This window comes from Mesocricetus auratus, unplaced genomic scaffold, assembly GCF_017639785.1.
Source record: "Mesocricetus auratus isolate SY011 unplaced genomic scaffold, BCM_Maur_2.0 Super-Scaffold_100676, whole genome shotgun sequence".
Lineage (NCBI taxonomy): Eukaryota > Metazoa > Chordata > Mammalia > Rodentia > Cricetidae > Mesocricetus > Mesocricetus auratus.
In genome coordinates, this window is record NW_024429266.1 from 174,751,823 (window position 1) to 174,762,122 (window position 10,300).

Sequence of the window (10,300 nt, forward strand, 5' to 3'; positions counted from 1 at the left end):
AACCAAGTCAGAATCCAGGGGCCAATATAACCTTCAAGGGCCCACGCCGGTGAACTCTCCTCCTACTAAAACTTAGTAGCCTTTAGATGAAGCACACCAGCACGGACCTGTTGGGGATTGTGTGTGTGTGTGTGTGTGTGTGTGTGTGTGTGTGTGTGTGCACAGAGCACACAGTAGGTGCTTAGTAGACCTTGTCCTAATCAATGACCAGTGGTCATCTCATTCCAGCCCTGTCCACCATGCACAGGCTGAGTGCCCTTGAAGGAAGGACCACTGTTGACATAGTCTCCAAATGGAAGACTAGGGATCAGAGAGATAAAGTCACTTTCTTGACGATATGGATTTCCAAGTTGTCCAGCCTGAGACACCACCAGCCAGAAGTCTGCCTTACCTGGAGCAGGTTGGATTGCCACAGCTAAAGGAGGGCAGAGGAACCAGGAATCTGCGCTGAATGAGTGCTGCAGAATAAGCTGCAAACATTGGTTTCCTCTGGCCGGGGGTCACCAGGACTCTCCTGAGCCAAAGCTTTGCTCCTGTGGAAGTTTTCAAGCCAGGGAGCGGCAGATTTCAAGAGGCTGGCCCTGGGCCAGGGACAGTTTGGCTAGGACTTCAGCCCCCAGAGTCCCATCACACCCTTAGACCCCAGCAGTGTTGCCATAATTACCCCTATCCTGTAAAGGAGGAAGGTGTTCCATGGAGAGGAAGTGACTTGTCCACAGTCACATGACTTGTGTGACTCAGAATTCCATGTTTGGTCTGAATCCACATTCTTTCCAATTACTGTGTCCCCTTCCAGAAAGAGAACACTTTTTAAGATTTAAAAAAAAAAAGCCTGCTGTGGCCTAAGTAAAATCCAATTATGTTTCTTGACTGATTAAGGTCTGGTTCTGTGGCAGTGATAGGCGGACAGGGAAGTTAAAGAACATGGAGTCTCTGACTACGGCCATGTCCCAGAGGAGGCCACATCCTACCACGTAGCTCTGGTTGACTGCCAGTCATTGTGACTTTTCCTGTCTGTTGCCTCTGTGCTACTGAAACATCCTGTCAGTGGAGAAACTGAGGCCCAAAACTTAAGCAATTTCCTAACTTAACACATTTAGGAAATACTGGAGATGGGACCCCAAGCCCACTTGAACCTCTTCTTTGAGACAGTGCACTAGACTGCGCTCTGTGTTCGATGCTTTGCAAACATTGTGCCGCTTAACCCTCTGACACTTGCAATCCTGTTCTATAACTGAAATCATGGGAACTTAGCATGACACTCAGCAAATAGCCCCTATCAATCAGAGACCCTAACTGTAGCTCCAGCCTCCTCAAAGCCCTCTGACCTGCGCAGGGTCTGATGGGAGGGCTTCAGTAGTTCACCAGGTTCATGGGATAGTGGGACCTGAAAACTTCTCAGTTGTTTGCTGGACAGTAGGGGAAATGGCTGGTTACCATTCTCCCATGCTTGGCTCATGAGGTCCTCCTAACTCTCCCAACAAGAGTGAGCCTTCTCAATTTCCTCTGTAGAGGAAGAAACTGAGGCTCAAAGAGAAACACTGACTCACACAGGACCACACTGCTCATCTCTAGAAACAGGGATCCCTACCCAGACCTGTCCAGACATCCTCTTACTCCTCGCAGCCACCCCCCCCAAAGCTCAAGGCCTCATTTGTGATGTCACCTGAGTGCCTAGAGAGTCCCATTGTTGCCCATTGTGGTGGTTTGAATGAGAAATGTCACTCATGGGCCATAGTCATGTATTTGGACACTTGATCTCCAGATGGTGATGCTGGGTTTTTTTGTGGAGGGGAGGAGTTATGGAACACTTGAAGGTGTGCAACCTTGCTAGTGGAAATACATCACTGGGGACAGCTTTGGGGATTCATAGCCTTTCCCCAGTTGCAGTTCACTCTTTCTGCTTCATGCTTGCAGTTGAAATGTGATCTCTAGCTTCCTGCTCCAGCTGCCTGCTGCCCTTACCACTATGGACCTTCCCCTCTGGAACTGTAAGCTCCCAAAAACTTTCTATAAGTTGCATTAGTCATAGTATTTTATTACAGCAACATAAATATAGCTACCTAGGACCCCAGGGTAAGATGCACAACCAGCTGTGTGACTATCAAAACCCCACTCTTAGTCTGTTGAACAAGGCAAGCACAGGGAATAGCTTAGCAACCTGGGACTCTGCTCAATTGGGCTATACACACCCTTTTTCTAATAATGCTCTTGGCAACCTAGACCTTCATTGCATGTACTATATACTCCTCTCTTCTTAACAATGTACCTGGCAACCTAGTCCCCCTTCCTGCATATAGCGGCACGCACAACCTTCTCTAAACAATGGAATACGTTTCTTTTCCATTTCTATTCAAACTTATTCCCAGTATAGACCAGTATATAGGAGGGCCATCTGTCCTGAACTAATTTGGGGCTAAACTGTGTCTTATAAATGAACTTTTAGGGAAAATATTCTATTTACCATCTTATACCCATGCATAAGAAGGAACGTGCTCAGTGGGCAGAGGCTTACATAATGCAGATCTGTCAATCAAAATGGAGAACTCCCATGCTATGCCCCTTAGCAGCCAAATTCCTCCTCCTCTTGGACCCCCCCACCAAAAAAACCAGAAAACTCTAAACAATAACCAGAGACCTTGAGCAGCCTCATTCAGGCGGCCCTAGTCATTCTTGGCACATTTCTTTCTAATCTGTATTATTGTTTTGGATTGAATAAAATCCTTTGCTACCTTTGTGACCCATGTGAATCTTTACTTCAATTCCTTAACTAAAGGCCCAAGAACCCAGAAACATCAGCTTAGACCTGTAACACTGAGGTTTAGCCTTCACGGGCATGCCTTTCCCTGATCTCTGTTCCCAAGAGGAAAGAGAAAACAGGCGCCAGAGACTTGAAAGGCACACATCCCTTGCCAAGGAAAATGTCAGAGTTGTAGGGAGAATATGGCTTCCCGCACACCACAGGCTAGACTCCCATTTCCTTGCCTCTGCTCTGCCAGGCACACCCCATGTCCCCAAGGGACTCTGTCAGAGTTCAAATTCATACCAAGAGGATGCATTGAGTATTTACTTTGTGTCTGAAAAAAATGCCCCAGCACCATGGCAGGATAGTTGATACTGTCCATGCCCACTCTGAAGTTCACAGAGCAGTCATTTATGTGGTAGCTGTGCCAGCTAGTTTTGTGTCAACTTGACACATTTTGGAAAAGAGAACCTCAATAGGGAAAATGTTCCCACTAGACGGGCCTGTGGGCAAGCCTATGTGCATTTTCTTGATTGGTGATTGATGTGAGTGGGTCCAGCTCACCGTGGGTGGTGCCACCCTGGGCTGGTGGTCCTGGGTACCGTAAGAAAGCATGGGTATGAGGAGCAAGCCAGTGAGCAGCGTTCCTCAGTGGCCTCGGCTTCAGTTCCTGCCTCCAGGTTTCTACCTGAGTTCCTGCCCTGACTTCCCTGGATGATGAGCTCCAAGCTGTAGAATGAAATAACCCTTTTCCTCCTCAAGCTGTTTTTGGTCGTGGTGTTTTATCACAGCAATAGCATCCAAACTAAGACCTAACAAAGCTGCAAAAACGGAGACCATAATGTGAATCCCGGTCTGTCTGACCTAGAATTTTTCTATTGCCATAAAATGTGGGGAAACCAATGAAGTCACACCTGGAACACATGTGAGCAGCTGGATTTCAGCCTTGCACAAAGCAAGCTGAGAAGCGCATCCCTTGTTTTCCGTTTTCACCCCACCAACTCCAATACAGTCTGCTTCTTGTGAGTCGGTGGTCACCTCTTTTTCCCTTTAAGCCCATCTTCATAGCAGACACATTTTTGACACCTCATAAATAAACTGTGTCATATGTTCCCAGAGGAGCATATTGTGTGTGCAAAAAAAAAAAACCCTCAGGTCTTTTAGGATGTAAAGGATTGCTTTTCTGTTTCCATTTTTTTTTTTTTTTTGGTTTTTACCAGACAGGGTTTCTCTGTATTGTTTTGGAGGCTATCGGTCCAGCCCAGCCTCGAACTCACAGAGATCCGCCTGCCTCTGCCTCCTGAGTGCTGGAATTAAAGGCATGCGCCACCACCACCCAGCTCTGTTTCCATTTAATAGATTAAGTGAGGTATGGAGAGAAAGGGGGTGGGGCGTGGAGGGGAGAAGGCAGGAATCGAATAGGGACTGGAGAGATGGTTCAGCAGCAGCAGTTAAGAGCTCTTGTTGCTCTTCCAGGGGACCCAAGTATGGTTCTCAGCACCCGTGTCAGGTGACTCACAGTTGCCTAGAACCCCAGCTCTAAAAAATCTTAACTCTGTTCGCACACACACACACACACACACACACACACACACACACAGAGAGAGAGAGAGACAGAGACAGAGAGAGACAGAGAGAGAGACAGAGACAGAGAGAAAAAGAGAGATTGTGGCTCACATACTCATAAATGAATAAAACATCTTTTAAAAAGCTGTTTCTAGCTGCATGGTGGTGTTCACACCTTTAATCCCAGTACTTGAGAGGTAGAGGCAGGTAGATCTTTTGAGTTCAAGGCCAGCCTGATATACAAAGTGAGTTCCAGGGCAGCAAGCGCTACACAGAGAAACCTGTCTCAAAAAACAAAAACAAAAACAAACAAAAAGAATAAAAAACAAAAATAACTAGCTACAACTAGCTAAAGAAGTTGATTTGGCATAGCCCCAGCTCTACCTCACAAAGTTTTGTGATCTTGGACTACTCACTTCCCTTCTCTGAACCTCACTTATAAATTGAGGAAGCTGAGCATAACGTCTAAATTTCCTTCCATTCAACTCTAAATCCTTTTACATGTATGTATTTATTATGTGTGTGCATGCACACATGTGCACACATGCATGCTGTAGTACACATGTAGAGGCCAGAGAACAACTTGTGAGAGTCAGTTTTCCTCCTAGCATGTGGGTCCTAGGATCAAACTCGGGTTATCAGGCTTGGCAGCAAGCACCTCTGCTCTCTAAGCCCTCTTTCCATCCCTCGCCCCTCACGTTCTAGCCCATGTTCCGTGACTGTCCTGCTTAAAACAATCAGCTCTTGTCCGTCCCCTGGAAGTCATTTAACAGGTTGTTGGCTTATAATAGAATACTACTTAGTGGTGAAGAAGAATGACAATAGATAATGCAACATGTATGGATCATTAACCTAGTTGTGGTGGTAAACTGTGGGTAGTGATTGCTTTGTGGGGGTAGGGTGGGGTTTGGGCTATTGACTGAAAAGTCCCACGGAACCTTTGGGTGTGGTGGAAATGGTCTACCTTTTGATTTAGGTTAGGTTTGCCATGTTATAAACAGGGGAAATTAAGTTGGAGACTGGAGAGATGGGTTACGGGTTAAGATCACTGACTGCTCTTCCAGAGAGGCCCTGGATTTGATTCCCAGCACCCACACAGCAGCTCACAGCCATTTGTAACTATAGTTTCAGGGAATCCAATACCTTCTTCTGGCCTCTAAGAGCCCAAGGTACTCATGTGCACAGGCATGCATGCAGGCAAAATATCTGTAAAACAAAACAAATCATTTTAATTAAAAATCAAAGTAAATACCCTACACCAGTCCTCTGCCACACTCACGTTATGACCCATCACTTACTGTGAATACAGCAAATCCTAACATGTAAATCTATACATACATGTGCGTATGTGTTGCTCCTAGGACTGTGAACAATAGACACCACGAGGAAGCCGCTAACACCAAGTTTTCAGGAAACAATTAGCCAGTCTACTCTTGGGAATAATCACACTTCTAGAGGAAGAAAACTGACCAGACCTGACTTGACTTGATAAGTACCATTCTTGGTGTGGCTGTTTCCAGGATGAGGGCTGAAGAAATCTGTTTAGGTCGTGGGCAGCCAGACAGTACCTCGAGTGGAAATGGGGGAGCGTGGCTGACAGCATCACAGCTGTGAGGGCTGTTATCTGGTTTTGGCAGCCCTACTACCGGCCCAGCCTTTCTTGGCATGGTCGGGAACCTTAAGGGAAACGGGGTGTGTCTGCTGTCTGATGTGTCTGTTCTCAGGTTCTGTCCAGCCTGTGGCCCCTGGGAACCACCTGGAGTCATCTGCCCATCACTCCCAGCCTGAGTCCCACCTTCTTTCCAGCAGTAGTCCAGTAATGATGCCAGATTCCAAGCAGACCCCTCATCTATTTCTCTGCGCTGTGAACAAAGGAGCAGTTCCCGGCACAGGCTCCAGCTGAGTCAAAGCATTCTTTCCTAGAAAGAGTGAGCCAATGCCCATAGAGCACAGGGTTCCTGAAGAAACAAATGAAGACAACAAACAACTGAGCCCTTGAAGAGAGTGGCTGGAACAGGAAACAGAAGCCAGCAGGAACAGGACCCCAACCCAGAACTGAAGCAAATCAGAGAGCAAGCAGACAGGATAAGTGGCTTGGTGCTGTGGTGAATCTGTGCAAGCTGCTCCCTCGGAGTGGAAGGCCTCTCTCTTAGGAGGGATGGTGGTATGCTTGCAGGCAAGTTCCTGCTATGTTCTGCAAAACACAACATGTGGAAAAGCTCTCACTCTGCCAGATTGCCATTTTGAACACAGGAATTAGGATAATTTTATGGAAGAGAAGGCTAGGAACCAGAGATGAGTGGAACTTGAGCAGGATCCCACAGCTGGCAGATGACAGAGCTGAAAGCAAATTCCGGTCTGTTTGATTCCAAAGTTGTTCTAGTTAGGTTTCTGTTGCCGTGGTAAACACCATGATGGAAAGAAACATTGGGAGAAAGAGTTCATTTCATCTTACAGTGTTTGTGGCCCATCATGAAGGGAAGCCAAAGCATGAACTGGAGCAGAGACTGGGGAGAAAAGCTGTTTATTGACTTGCTCAGCCTGCTTTCTTATACATGGTCCATAGTGGGCTGGGTCCTCCACATCAATCAATAATCAAGAAAATGGGAGCTAGAGAGATGGCATAGAAGTTAAGAGCACTTGATGCTCTTGTAGACACCTGGGTTTGGTTCCTAGCACCCACATAATAGCTCGCAACTGTCTATAACTTCAGTTTTAGGGAATATTCTGGCCTCCACAGACACTGCACACACATGGTATACATATATAAATGCAGGCAAAACACTCATACACATAAAATAAAAATAAACAAGATCTATATTTAAAAGATGTCCCACAGATTTGCCTATAAATTTGATGGAGGTGGTATCTCAACCGATGACTAGTTTTTGTCAAGTTGACAAAATCTAACCAGCCCAAAAGTCTGTTTTCTCCTCCATGAGAACTTGAATGTTCCAGGTGTGGGACTAACTCACTGTTTCTAGAAAGCAATCAGCAGAGTTTTGGGTTGGACAGATCATGCCATGTCCAGGAGGGTTGACACTCAGCTTTCTAAATGTACATGACAAAATTTGGAGAGGAGGAGTAGGGGTATGTGACTGGTGGCCCCTTGAGACACAAAGCTGACTCTGGGTCAGTGTGCAGAAACACCTGGAAGCAAATGTTATGGGAGATCTCCTAGAATAGACAGTAGGTCTCCAGGCCCCAAGACTCTAAGTCCCCCTACACATACACACACACACACACACACACACACACACACACACACACATACACACACACTCTAGCCCTTTCCTAGGCAAGCCCAGCTTTCTTACGATGCAGGTCCTGATACAGGGCATCTGCCAGCTTCTGGCTGTTGGGGACTTCAGCTGTAGCTCTTGACTAGTGACTCCACCCTGCAATGGAGGGCACTGACCTTTGGTATGGGGCACTTTTCCTTATGCAACCAAAACACAGTTAATGCTCCCTTGTGACCTGTTATGTGTAACAAAAGCTTCAGCAGTGGGCATTTCCCTCCGAGTAAGCCAACTAGGCACTCATCTGGCTCCCAAGAATTCACACCTGCCCATCCCCCTTTCTGGAGAATATCCCCATTTAACTACATGTCATTTTACAGAAGAGTTAACTGAGCTTAAGTTGGATGTCTTTGGTTCGGTCTGTCCCCAAAATTCAGATCTTTGTGTCCTTTTATCCTGCCTCCGCTGGCTGTAACCTCATCTGCCCTTGGCTCTGCCCCCACAGTGAGTCATTGTCCTTGCCAGCACTTATTCCATGGTAAGAAATCCTGGAGAAGCCACAGGCAGGCATGGCTGACACTTTAAATGAGATTTCCCAGAAGGGCCATTTGTTCCGCCTACAGAGGCAGGGGTCCAGTGTGGGAGAAGCTCTTCCTAACACCTGGTACTCAGGGACTGGAACAGCAAGGCTCCAGGAGCCCCACCTCCTGGGTAGCCAGTCGTCAGAGATATACTTTCTAAGAGATTCAGGAAGGAGGCTGTGGAGAAAGCTCAGCTAGTGGGGGTCAGTTGACTCAACCATTAAAGTACACATAGGGCCACAGGGACCATAGACAAAAACAAAGGCAGAGCCAGAGCCCTATGCCCATTCCTACCTGCTCAATATATGGATCCAGAAATGAATAGATTTATTCATTTTAGATCATGAGTATATTGCTGCCTAGATATATATGCACCGTGTGTTTGTCTAGCATTCTTGGAGGTTAGAAGACATCAGATCCCCTGCAACTGGAGTTACAGGAGTTTGTGAGTCAGCATATGGGTGCTAGGACCAGAACCCAGGTTCTCTGAAAGAGCAGCCAGTGCTCTTAACCATCAAGCCACTCTCCAGCCCTTGGAACATAGACTCTTTAGCCCTGAATGCCTGGCTCTTCTCTGCACACAGACACCCTGTCATCATCATAAATTAAAGCAAAACTTCCACATTGATCTGCAGGGGTCCTGGGCATATGTGCTTAGACAGAGGTTATCAACATGGTTCTTGGAGTACAGGATACTTCTATCAACTATGGGATGTTTCTCTGCGCTTTTCTAGATAAGTCCCTTAGGCTGTCACTGTCCCGATCTCTATCACCATGAATTAGATGTACTTGTCCTGTTGCATGCAAATGGGATCATACACTCTGGGTCTGTAGCAGTCTGATTGTTTTACTAGAGTGCTATTTCATTGTACAGACCTGTCATGCTGTATCAATCCATGTTAACCATAAGATTCCTTCATTCCTTTTTCTTTTCTTTCTTTCTTTCTTTCTTTTTTTTGATAGGTTCTCCCTATATTACCCTGGCTGGCCTGGAACTCTCAGAGATCTAGGCCAGCTGTGTACCATCAACATACACGTTATACTAACTGAGTTAACCATTTGGAAATACTGTAATATTCTACAAACCAACTTTTCTTAAAAATAAATGAGAGCTGAGAGATGGCACTGAAGTTGTGTTTACTGCTCTTCCAGAGGACCCAGTTCTGTTTCCAGCACACACCAGACAGCTCACAACCTCCTTTAACTCCAGCTCCCGGGTATCTGATACCTTCTTCTGGCTTCCTTGGGCACTCAAACACTTGGGGCGCGCGCGCGAGCACACACACACACACACACACACACACACACACACACACACACACACACAATCTTAAAACCAGGCATGAGTGGAGGTGAACTCCTGTACACTGCTGTCCTGGCAGTGAAGCTCCACGTAGGAGTCTCCCTGTCATTCATCCAAGACCTCCAGCCAGGAGGTGCCGGCTATAAGATGATGTATCTTCTCCAGGAGTTCTGTGGCCATGGAGACGGCAGTCAGGATTCATTACATGTGGTAACATTTCAGCTTAAATGTCCCCTGGATTTCATTCTGTCCATGTACTTCTTTGTAATCAATGATGGGATATATTCATATCAGAGATCACATACACAAAAAATTTGATCAGCCAGATAGATTCTCTTGAGTTAGTGTCATCCTTGTACCCAGCACCCATGGCCTGCTAGCCCTAGTTAAAATTACACTCCTGCTTTTAATTTTGACAAAAGTCCAATATATCCATTGTTCTCTTTTGTTGATTATGTTTTTGGCAATATATCTAAGGGACAAATAGTTTGTGATCTCATTTGTAAATGGTCTGTGATTCATTTTTACGTGCTTTTTGGCTATAGCATGAAGCAGAATGGATGGCTGGCCTATGGATCCATCTTCTCAGCACCTTTGGGTGAAAAGACTCCCTTTCCAGTTGAAAGTCTTGGCACCTGTCAAAGATCAGTTGGTGACAAATGGAGGAGCTTCTCAATTCCATTTTCTTGGTTTATGTGTATATGTGCATCTCTCCTGTCTTCAGCACATGAACTTTGAAGTAAATTTGAATCTGAGAAGTCTGACTCCTCCCACTTAGTTCTTCTTTTTTAGATTTCTCTCTCTCTTTATCTTCTCTCATTCTTGCTATTCTGGATGTCGTGCATTTTCATATGCCTTTTAAAATCAG